The sequence below is a fragment of the Thalassophryne amazonica genome, chromosome 3 (genome assembly GCF_902500255.1).
Source record: "Thalassophryne amazonica chromosome 3, fThaAma1.1, whole genome shotgun sequence".
Taxonomy (NCBI): Eukaryota; Metazoa; Chordata; class Actinopteri; order Batrachoidiformes; family Batrachoididae; genus Thalassophryne; species Thalassophryne amazonica.
Window position 1 is genome coordinate 82,599,471 of NC_047105.1, and position 12,705 is coordinate 82,612,175.

Here is a 12,705-nt window from a genome sequence, read left to right on the forward strand (position 1 = left end):
TCGACGTTTGGAGGACCATCTCATCATTATGGACGCAGAGACCGTACCAGGTTTGATACCATGGTCTGTGAAAGAGGAGGGGGTGAGGTCTCACGCTCGTCAGCACACTTCCTGAGGTACTTTAGGTTTTGTGACTAACATGAGTACAGTCAGTAGATGTGGTGTCCCTCACACCTTATTATATTGAAGCTGTTATGTTAGTCGTTTAATCAGCTTCCACTGCAGTGGAGAATTGAACTGGGTGTTCCATGCCTGCAGGGTGGGGAAGCTGATTGGTGATTAAGTCAGGAAGTGTTTGCTGATTATGTACACCTTTGAGTGGTCTCTCTGTGTGTGGAGTGGTGGACTCACATTATGGTTTCTTCTTTCACAGACTCGGTTGGTCGCGGCCACCTGGGGGGGTGTCGGCGGGGTCCTTGGGTCCGAACTGTTCTGGCTCGGACCGTTTTGTGAGCTGGGAGCGCACCGTTTTTCCACCTCGACCCAGACCGGGCACTTATTTGTTATTAATGAGCACTCACGTTATGTTATTAAATTCTGTTATCCTTTGAAACCGTGCTCTGTTTCCTTTATCTGGTCCTAATTGTCCAAAACGATGGGTCGGTGCTCCGACTGCGTCCGACACATAACATCTACATTAATAAAAACTCATTTAACTTCTTGTGTAAATTCATGTAAATCCATTCAAAGCCACAGTCTTTTTTTCCAATGAAAGAAAAGTCTACATTAATTAAAAAAGTCACATAATCTTTCTAAAATCCTGTTTAAACAGCACAATGTTATTTTCCAGAAGAGACAAATTCTTACCGTGTTAACCGATGGCACAGTTCGCTTTTCCCGTTTCTTTATCTTTCAGATGTGTTGATTGAAGCCAGCGACAATTCCCACGGTTTCTTGCCTATCGACTTTTCAAACAGTCTTTCTCGCCTTATTCTCTCTGTCTAATGTCAGTCCATGACAGAGACATGCTGCACAGTCTTCTTTTAAAAACTTTAGAGTTCTAAACATTTGCGATGTCCACATGCTACGTTTAGCTTAAGGTTTGCGCAGGAGACACACAGCATCGCCGCAGCAACCAACCAGTCCCTGCTTTACGACAACTGTCGCAACAGCAGATTTTTTCTCCTCGAAACTCTGCGGATCTGAGGACACTGATTTGATCTCTAAACACATATCAGTGTCTGCAGGCTGCCGCTGGTTCTTATAAATTTGCACATGTCGTAAATTAAGAACACTTTGCAATAGACATTTTAAAACTCAGTGACAATAACGATTACAGAGTTAAACACCAACACCCCCCGCCATCCTCCCCATGTGAAATCTGCGGAATTTGCGGATCTGCAGAGTTTTCTCAGCCCTGTACCTAACAGAGCGGAGTGTGTCTGTGCAGTCTGGGCCATTTTCTTCAGATGGTGGCCCCACTGATCTGTGGAGTCCCTCAAGGCTCCATTCTAGGTCCTATTCTTTCCGTTTGCATGTGTTGCCTCTCGCGGTATCTTTTGAGAATACCAAAATCTTTCCATTGCTTTGCCAATGATGTCCAAAGTTACCTGCCACTAAGGCCGTTAGGCAATCACCCAGTGCAGCCATTATTGAATTGTCTGAGTGAGGTCAAATCTTGGATGGGTGCAAACCTATTAAATCTTAATGAATCCAAGATGGAGGTTATCCTGTTTGGGGGGAAGACTTCCACAGACCTCCATATCTGAAAATAAACATTAGTTAATTTAGAATATGTTTGCCAATTCCATGCTTTTATCACAAAATGAACAATTTTATGGAAATTTAGCTAAGCTGCACCACTACTAGAGATGCTGCTTGGTCAAAGGCAGAGAAAGGAGCATGAACTGAATGATCATGATGGGTTTTTGTTTGTTTTTTGTTCTAGTGGCCTGTCATTTACGCAACATTATATTACAAATTTCTACTGAAACATTATCCTGATAATTATTTCTCATGTTCAAAGACATCATAATCATGTTCTGTTCTTGAATTATTATTGAATACCACAGAACATGCCTACTCCAAGGTAAGGAATGCGAACTTGCCCCAAATGAAGGAAGTTCAAGTACGTCAGGGTCTTGTTCACAAGTGAGGGGACAATGGAGCGTGAGATTGGCTGGAGAATGGGCGCAGCAGGGGCGGTATTGCATTCACTCTACCATACTGTTGTGACGAAAAGGGAGGCGAGCCAAAAGGTGAAGCTCTCAATCTACTGGTCAATCTTCATTCCTATTCTCACTTCTGGTCATTTGGGTAGAGTCATGACCAAAAGAACGAGATTGCGGGTACAAGTGACCGAAATGGGCTTCCTTAGGAGGGTGGCATGTGTCTCCATCAGAGATAGGGTGAGAAGCTCAGTCATCCGTGGGGAGCTCAGAGTAGAGCCGCTGCTCCTTCGCATTGAAAGGAGCCAGCTGAGGTGGTTCAGGCATCTGGTAAAGATGTCCCCTGGGCGCCTCCCTAGGGAGGTGTTCCAGGCATGTCAATCTGGGAGAAGATCCTGGGGAAGACTCAAGACTAGGTGGAGAGATTTTATCTCTACACTGGTCTGGAAACACATCCGGATCTCCCAGTTAGTCAGTGTGACCCTTGAAAGGGAAGTCTGTGGTCCCCTGCTGGAGCTGTTGCCCTGCAACCCCGTCGCAGATAAGCGGTTGAAGATGCATGTGTATAAGTGGAACATGAATAGAGTTTCCTCATAAAATGTTTTGTTCTCCTTCCTTCTGCCGTGTTCTATCTGTCTATCTGTCTGTTTGTCTATAACACGCCCATGGGAGTGCAAATTGTACTGTTATTTAAGAGGGATGTGAGAGCTGGTTGTAAAAATGACAACTACATCATATGGAAATTAGTAGTGACTCTTGTGCTGGGTTTTGCTATGCTTTGTGCCAGGTATACGATAGGGCCCGCCATGTTTATCTAACAAAACTCAGCATTGTAATTCTTACCAGCATGATGGCATGCTGGTAACACATGCATGTTAGGTGAATTGATGACATGCATGTTGTAGGTGAATTGATGACTTTAAATTGACTGTAGGTGTAAATGTGCTGGTCTGTCAATATGTGGCCGTGCAATAGACGGGCATCCTGTCCAGGGTGTACCCTGCCTCATGCCCTATGACTGCTGGGATAGGCTCTAGCCCCCCGTGACCCTAAATTGGTGTAAGTGGGTATAGAAAATGGATGGGTGGAATATTCAGAACAAATGCATTGATCCATGACTCTTGACATGAAAAGATGTGATACTGTGGATACTGACACTTGCATTCACTGAGTACACACAGAACTAGAATGTAGTTGATGGTTGACTTCTTGGGCAAGAAGCTACACTGCTCCATGTGCCCTACAGTTTTATGGAGTGGTTCATTGTCAAAAGGCTCAGCTGTTTTTTTGGAGGAAACATCAGACCGTTGGTGCCAGATTGGAGCATTTGAATTTTATAGCTTCTGGATCTCCTGAGAGTACTACACATGGTACAATATACCCCCCCCCCCCCCCCAACTTCAAAAAAAAAAAAAAAATTATGGGCGACAATGTCTTGCTAATGAGGAAAGCCACAGAAACTTAAACCATCACACAACTTTGAGGATGAGTACCGTGAAGTGAAAATACCATCACATATCTGTGTATAAGCTTTTAGATTTTCACATTAAAAAGGACAGGTGTTTATTAAATAAATCCGTCATCAAATAATGCAGTGAAAGTGAAACCAAATAGGTCACTGAGTAAGTATGCCCTTAATTGCACTGTGATGTACAATAGTGCCAAAAATTGAAAAGGCCACCAAAATTTATCTTCACTTATCACAAAGAGGTTATTTTGTTTACATCTGATTCTGCTAAATTATTAAAAGCTTTCTGAAAATACCTCTGCTCTGGTTCTCACACAAAGCCAATTTTATATCAGTGCACTTAATCAAAAGTGCATGATAATAGCAGCCTTGGTGCATGAATACACAGAAATGATTACTGTCATTTAGTTAATTTTCATGACATAAACAAAGAAGACCTGAAAACAATTTCAGAGAACAGTTAAAGCTGATGAGAACCTAACCTGTTCAAATCAAGCCAATTTTATTCAGGGTCCAAACACAGACAAATATGTAATTACCTCTCTCAAAAGACAGAATAAGGTAGAGGTTATGTGATGTCCCTGTTTGTATGTGAATTAGATCACTCAAAAAAAAAAAAAAGCCACTTATTCTTTTTGTCATGAACTTGCATTTGAGGCAGGCCCTTAAATTCAACAACAGAATTTCAAGAACATGCTGAAGGGGAGATGATGGTCTCATGGTTAAGAGGTGCGCTTCAGACTAGAGGATCCTTGATTCATACCCTTCATACCCTTGCTCAAGTGCCCTTGAGCAAGTTCCATAATCCCCCAGTTGCTCTCAGTGTGCAGTTGAGCGCCTTGCATGGCAGAATCCTAGTATTGGTGGGTCGAATGTGAGGCATCACTGTAAAGCACTTTGAGGGTCTGATTCAGATTAAAAGGACTATATAAATGCAGTCCATTTACCACTTGATCAGAGACTTGGAGCCCATATGTTTAACTCCACCTTGTCTGTTGGTTGATGAAGATAATAACGGTTCACCAATTATTAACCCAATAGTGGTATGCATATTTGAGTTCACATTCTGCTTTTCTAACATGGCTTCAAAAACAAACTACAATTGTGTGTGCTGTAAAAAGGTTTCCAAGTAACCCACACAAGGTTGGAAAATTATGTGATTCCTCACAAGCTATCTTTGATAAAGCTGAAAAGCCCACAGCTAACCATACTACCAGAATAGGATTTGGGTAAAAAGTATATTGTTGTTGTTTTTTGTTGTTGTTGTTGTTTCAATATTTAAAGCTTACCCTCTTGTTTTTGATAGAATACAGCACCAAGGCCACGCTCAGAGGTGTCTGTGTGTAACACAAACGGCAAGTTAAAGTCTGGGTAGGCAAGGACTGGGGGTTTTGTGAGCATGTCAGTGAGTTGGTTCACCACCCCCTGGTGTTCACTGGTCCACTCGACAAGGGTTTTGGAGGGCACCTGAGGGCCCTTTGGTTTGGTTTGTTTGTCTGGACTGGTAACATGCCTGGTTTGACTTGGAGAAGCTCATACACTAGCTTTGCGATGCGTGCAAAGTCTTGTAGTAGCTGAGTAGTAGCTGAGGAAGCCTAACAATCACCGCACATCACCAACAGTCTGGGGTGTTTTGACCTTGAGGGATTGTACTGTTTCTATGTCACTTGGGTTAATGTGCACACTCTCTGCAGAGACAAGGTGACCCACATACCTCACTTGTTGAAACAACTCGCATTTTTCAGGTCTCAACTTTAACTCATGCTGTTGGAGTGCTCTCAGGACTTTGTGAACACCCTCAACATGTTCCTCAAATGTCTTCGCAAAGCAAAGAATGTCATCCACATAGGGGATACAGCAATCATCTCTGACTGAGCTCAACATCTCTTCCATGCTCTGTTGGAAGGCTGCAGGTGCGTTTGAGAGACCAAAAGGTATCTCACCCTCTCATACAGCCCCCAAGGTGTTACAAAAGCTGTAAGATGGCGTGACCCTTCCGCCATGAACCCTTGATGGTACGCTTTCCTTGATCAAGGACACTGAACCATGTATGGCCCCCAGCGTATGAGTCAGATCTTGGATCCGGGGCAATGGGTACCTTCAGGATGGTTTTTTTTTTGGTTCAGTCATCTATAATCAATACAAACGCGTAGCGAGCCATCCTTTTTGCGGACACATACAGCAGGGGCTGCGTAAGGAGACTTGACTTGATGATCCAACCTTTAGCTAAAAGATCTTGGATGTACTCCTTTACCTCTGCAACTAATGGTTTTGGTACAGAGGAAGGTTTTCTGCACTGGGATGTCATCTTTGAGATTCAATGACATCTGCAAAGTTGGAACACAACCACTATCATTAGCATCTCTTGCAAAAGCGGATGACTCCTCATACAGCATTTTTTTCACAATCTCTTGTTGGCTTTCCTTAAGGTGACTCACATCAACTGGTGGGTGCCACTGTGAAGAACAGTTTGGGGCAACTGAGGGGGTGCTGGCACTCTGAACTTTGATGTCTCTGTCAGTAGGTACATCAGTCTCGACAATCTTTTGATTGGCTGGATGCTACTGATAGCAGATCTTTGAGGCAAGGTAATGCCATGCTTTGTATGGTTACCTAAGGGGACAGCTACAAGAGGAACTCTACCGGCTTGAATTTCAAGTAATCCCTCACCCGCATCAAGCTGTTGTAGCTGTACACATCCTTCCTCAGGCTCGAGCAACACCAGTGGGTCAGGTGGTCGAGCTGGGGAGGTACCCTACACTTTATCCAGGTTACACTGCCTGCAAGATAAGTTTGTCCTTTGGACCGATCCTCAAACATCCCTGAGCTGAAACTGTCTGCTTGGTCTGGACAAAGTGTGTTATCTGCTGTGTCGCTAGAGATGGACATGGCTCCACTCAACAGTTGAATTAAAGTGGGTGCCAGTCTTTCTGGCTTTCCTTGTATCACTACTTCAATGACATTAAACCCTATGAGAAGTATTTCCAGGAGTGCAGAGCTCACAAGGAAAGGTGCATTAATTGATAAGTTTGGGTCCTCATTTCCTGGTAAGTTTCCAGTTATGACTACCCAACCATCAAAGGAAATAAGTTCCCCATTAACTGCAAACACTTCTAGCTTTTTTGTCTCCCATGAGCACGTCTAGTTCAGACAGTGGGTGAATGTTTAGGTCAGGTAGGTACTCATCTTTCCAGGACCCCTATCATGCTGACTTGAGCGCCAGTGTCCACAAGAGCATTTACTGAAAGGCCGTTGAGGATACACTTAGCTAAAGCTTTCCTGCCTATCAGTTTAGTGAGAGGATTGTTGGTATTTGGTGTGACATTACGCAAGGAGTTGGCAGCAGTTTTCTCATATCCGCATCTTTTGTTGCCATTACTTGTTTCATAGGCTGTCCCCAGCCTGCTGCTCTCACTAGTGATGCGGCCACTGCTTAACATTGCTTGTGCCTCTGCTTGGCGGGACTTGGAAAGGGCGTTGGTTACTGTTTGTCCCCCTACAGCAACCGGTTCTCGTTTCCCCGCTGTTTTGGACGTTTTTGACAACCTATAGCTCTGTGGCCTTGCTCACCACACAAAAAGCAGTGTTTGCAATCTCTTACGCCGTCCTGCACACACTTTGGGCAACCACAGATGTCCTCTTTTCTCATTACTTTGGGTCTGTCAGTGGGACAGTGACATGCGTGTCCCTTTTGTACTGTGTCTGTCAATGAGTCGACTAACTTAGTGAGCACATTTATTTTCTCTGAAAGCTGCTGTACTGCATCTGTCAATCAATCAGTCAATCAATCAACAACTTTATTAATCCTACAAGGGGCAATTTCATTTGAGCAGTCTGTTTAATATATATATATATATATATATAAAACAACAAAAAACTAATAAAAACAAATAAAACAGACTTAAGAAGTTAAAATGAATAGCAAGAATAAATAAATAAGAACATGGCAGACCTACGGAGCATTTAAAAGTCGAATTGCCAAAGGCATAAATGACTTTAAAAACCAGTTGGTTCTACACACCGGGGACGCATAACGGCGTCCTAAAGGAAGCAGAGAAATCTCTCCTAAAAGAACATGACCTGAGATGGACAAGATTATTTCAGCCTTCTGGAGGATCTGTTGATTACAAAAAGAGTGTAAGTCTCTTTGTTTCACTCCAATAATCTTTGAACAAATTTTAACAATGTGGTGCAGGCTGTTTCTGTTTTTCACTGAGAGGCTGTGAAACCAGCAGATAAATGAAAAACACAAAAGACTCTCAATAAAAGACTGATAAAAACGACAAAGGATTGCAGGCCTGACAGAAAAAAATTCAGTTTACAGAGAAGATAAATTCTCTGCTGTTCTCACTTCACAATGGCGTCTGTGTTCACATGAAACTTCACATCACATGTCTTAGCTTTCTGTTCAAACGTCTCCCAATGTTTGGCTGCTTTACAGTCTCTACTTCCTTCAACTTGTGCACCATGTGCAGTATTATGCTTTAGGTGCTGAGCTGACCCTAGCCTACGCTGTCGCTCACTCTCATCATTCGTTACTCTCATGACATGCTTCAGAATTGTTTCATCGGTAACTGTACGGTTTGAGAGTAGGGGTTTCAGTTCTCTGCAAATATCATTGTGTTTGTGTCCAATTCCCTGATACACTGTGTGTAAGAACACATCTTGTACTGTGTCTGGGCTATATTTGATTCCACTGCCTGACTGTTTCAAACAAAAAAGAGTCATTGCTTCAGACCAGTGACACAATAGAGAAATTGTTGGGGTGTTTCATGCTCATTCTGCTTTGCACACATTAGCTCTTGAAATAGTTCTGTGCTATTTCTCTCCCCTAAGTATGATTGGAGGAATCCCTTTAACTCAGCTACAGTCATGTCTTCGAAAATTGGTTTTATGATTCTCAACACACATCTCACAATCTCAGAATCAGTAAAACTGTCTTTTATCCCGTCCTCAATCTGCCTGCACACGCTCTTATAGGTGATGTCCGATGAATGATCCTCAATTTGGCCCCATGAACTTTAAACTCATGACGCTGAATGTAGGGAAGGCTCTTCAGGGTCACTATTGTTCAGGTTTGGGATGTTTAACAGTGTCTGGCTGAGTGTGCTGTTCAACAGGAGTAAGCTGTGTTAACCTGGGCTGTGTAGTTACTGGTGAGGTAGGAATGCTTGCATAGGCACGTAGCTTCCTTCCTAATTCTTCATACTCAGAGATCATTTTTCGTACATCATCTGGTAAAACATCATCGTGGTCCAAGGTAACATTACCCGTTGTCAAAGTAACTAACTGCAGGTTATCTGGGGCAGTCAGGTTTACACTGGCTGCATCTCAGGGTATGATGCAATAACTGTGGCGCTATCTGTACTATCACCAGAATCAGTAGTCATTGTAACGCAATTTTAGGCCTTCACAAAACCATCAACAACATCCTTCAGGTACAATAATCTTCCCATCCCACTGTCCTCAGCCTCTAGAAGCTCCTTACTGTACATATAGGCATGAATGTACTCGAAACACCCCTCGACGTCTTCACTTGACAGCTTTGCTGAATCTTTGCCTGTGATTGGTCCAATGTCAACCGCTACCTGGAGAAGATTGCTCGCAGACAGAGAAAACAGGCCTTTCCTGATGTCCCACACCAGGCTCTTCCGTTCACCGTCTGCCATGGCAATGATTCTCCAGTCCTCTGAACACTGGTCCCTCTCAGCCCACCCGTTTGCTCGTAGTGGGTCACAACTCCCTGGATCACGCCACCAGCTCACCAACTCCCGCCACCAGCTCACCATGTCCCGCCACCAGCTCACTGTCTCCTGCCACCAGCTCACCATCTCCCATCAGACATCATGCCGACAGTTCTCTCTCACATCGCAGATATCGTAGGATTTTGGGATCGTCTCTTAACAAATACGAAGAGCCAATCCCCGTACAGGCCACCAAGAATCTGTAACAAGCCCCGTACGAGAGGACTGTTGCCAGATTACTTGTCCAGTAAATAACAGGAAAATAATGAGATGAGCAGAGAAGTAGTGTGTCTCCTTTCCTCGCTTCTCCCATTCGGAAGACGAGGGGCTTTTGAACACACTAAGCCGTCTCACTGGGAGGCTGTCCCCCTGCTGCCAAAACGTGGAACTACACTAAAACTAAATTTCTCACAAAACCTTACTCCCTTTCATGATTTTCAAAGAAACAATACAAAAAAGTGATCACACATTTCTGTGTGTCACATATTTCATGTTTTGTGTGGTCACTTGCCCATGTGTTTATATCAACTATTGATGAATGACTATTGTTGATGCTGCACCAACTGAGGGATTGGATTGAATTACACTGTGTGTTTATAATGCCTGACTCTGTTTGTTTTTCTCTCTCTGAGGGGGGCTCCCATCCAGAGATGGTGTGGTGTCTGTTTCTGTAACCCTCCTGTTCTGTGCACCGCAACATTTCCTGTATATTGTTTTGTAAACTGTTTTGTAATTGTGTCGGTAGCATGGCCCAAGCAGAGGGTCTCCCTTTGAGTCTGGTCTGCTTGAACTTTCTTCCTCAAATCATCAGAGCACGCCCACCTCCCTCCTACTGTCCACCAAGACTTCGGGTGGCACACATACGGCATTGGGGTGCATTCTCCATATTCCTGCTGCATTATCGTTTTGTGCTGTGTGCTTTTTTCTTTTTTCTTTTGTTTGTATTTCTTCCTGTTTCATACTGTGGTCTGGGTGCAGGCTACCTGGATGCTGGAGCTGCTGCATGTCGAATGTGCGCGAATCATTCGTGGCGGCTTCTACACACATTCTGGGTATGTGGTCGCATTTGGATGCCATTTGTTTGCGCCTGGCTGGAATTTCTATCTGGCTTGATTTTTTCAGGAGTTGCCCGTTCAGCCTGGATCAGCTTGATTCGCCCACATTCGTGTTATGTGTGAAGCACTTCAACAGAAATTCCTCCAGATTCCTTGAATTGTTTAATATTATGCACTGTGGAGGGAGAAATATGCAGATTCCTCCACTCTTTCTTAGAGGAACATTTTTTTAAATTTCAATCATTTCTCATGCATTTGGTGGCAAACTGGAGATCCTCCACCCATCTGTTTTTTCCTCAAATATTCTGCCTTTCCTGTCGTGATGGCCAGAGGAGGCCTCATGAAGCCTTGAAGCTTTCCATCCAGTTGGTTCAGAAGGTTAATTTCTCAAAGCTTCATGTGCACACAAACCTCCTGCTGGTCAAAACCTTTATTTTTATTTCAACAATTTGTGATGGCCTCTTAGCTGTCTTGCAACAGTGTCAGTATGGGAATAATCAATGCCAAGAATATTCTGTGTAGGTTCTCAGTTGTCCAGGTGGTTTCCATAGTAGAGAAGCTTGAATCTCATTCAAGCTCATTCAGTCAGATTCAAGGCTTCTCTACTGCCAAGAATAGAAATAAAAGCACCTTAATTGATTTTGTGTGGTTCATTCTTTCGCCGCCTCTGTTTTGATTAATGTGTGGGTAATGGTTAATACAGGTCTATCAATGTAAAAAAAAAAAACCGTCAGTACGATGTCAGGCAAAGTTTAAATAAATCCAATAGGACATGAGCGTATGTTCAAACTGTTGCAATGTTTTCAAAAGATGGGACACTGATTGTGCTTATGATACTGAGATGGTCATGTCTGGATTTTTTTCTTAAACTATGTGCACAAAATTATCACTCAAGAACAAATTTAAAACAAATTCTTTCTTTTTCAGGAAGAGTGTTCATAACTACAATTAAAATGTATCCCTTCATTGCAGCTTTTTTCTGGATTTCATTTTTTCTTGAATAACAAAATCCATCCATCCATTTTCTTCCACTTTATCCGGAGTCGGGTCATGGGGGCAGCAGCTCAAGCAAAGCCGCCCGAACCTCCCGATCCACACACACCTTCCCCAGCTCCTCCGGGGGAACCCCATGGCATTCCCAAGTTTAAAAAAAAAACAAAAATCACTCCATAACAAATGTTACAAATGTGTGCTCAAGAATACAATACAAAAATAAAACTAAATTTCTCCACCTCAGTACACATCTTCTCTGGCTTTGAAAAAGTAATTAAAAATTAAAAACAGTTAGTGAAAATGCAATAAATAAAGTGTAAATAACTGAACAACCACCAAAGCCTCGAGTTCAAAGAAATATTCCCAGAAGTCCCTCTGTGGGCCCTGTCCCCCTGTGCAGAACAGAGGTTTTGGTGAAAGGTTTTGCTTGCTTGTTTGTTTGGTGTTGGTGAGTTACGTGACGGTACAACATCGAAACAAGAGAGGGGCCCTGTGACACGAGCAGCACTTACACAGCCAGGTCGCCTGGCGAAACTGCAACAATGCATACAGGAGAGACACTGAAACTAAAGTATGTGATCTCAGAACACTGGTATGATCAATATCAATACCAATGTTGGTATCGATGTTATCAATATTTGGATGATTTCCCAACACTAGAAGGAAGGCAATGGAGGAGAACAGTCAGCCAGAGATTTCTGAACCATGAGGCATGAAAGCAGACTTTAACATGCTGTAAGCCAATTTATAGTGTTATATTTCATTCATGTCACCTTGTGAAATGATTTCTAAGATGCATGAAGCGCTTAGGCCTCGTGGCAGAGTGTGTCAGTGCCATTACGGGTGCCTTCTCAGTTTAAGTGGAAACGGACCTAATTGAATAACTGCATGTTGCACTGTTGTATAACAGGTCAGGTTTATTGTGTAGGATAACATTCATGGTGTCTGCAAGCTGAGTTGGTCTGGGTCCTGACAGCTGAGCCAACCCGTTGGAGTGTCACTGCTGTGTTCCTGTGACATCTTCTGTACCAACAAACTCAAACAAGAACATTGTAGCATAGTAGGATAAACTCTCAGTGTTTGTTGCAGGACACAGGGAAAACTTGTGGATTTTTCCTCCATTCTTCAACGGCCTGGAACCCTGGACTGGTGAAACACTGAGTGTGATCCTGTAATTTAATGTGGATACATGGAACTGTTTTGATCTTGATCAACTGCAACTTTTGTTGTGTTGTGTCAGATCAGTATTGAAAACCCAAGTGTTACTACTGAAACCATCTAGATAGGATGAGATATTGACTAACCAACTGCTACATTTGGTGGGTACCCATTATCTG

General features: G+C 43.1%; 1 protein-coding gene across 2 annotated transcripts in view; it reads right to left on the reverse strand.

Moving 5' to 3' along the window:
- cpne5b (copine Vb) overlaps positions 1 to 12,705 on the reverse strand; it is a 573,316-nt gene that overhangs the window by 446,700 nt on the left and 113,911 nt on the right. The gene's annotated exons all lie outside the window — the stretch shown is intronic.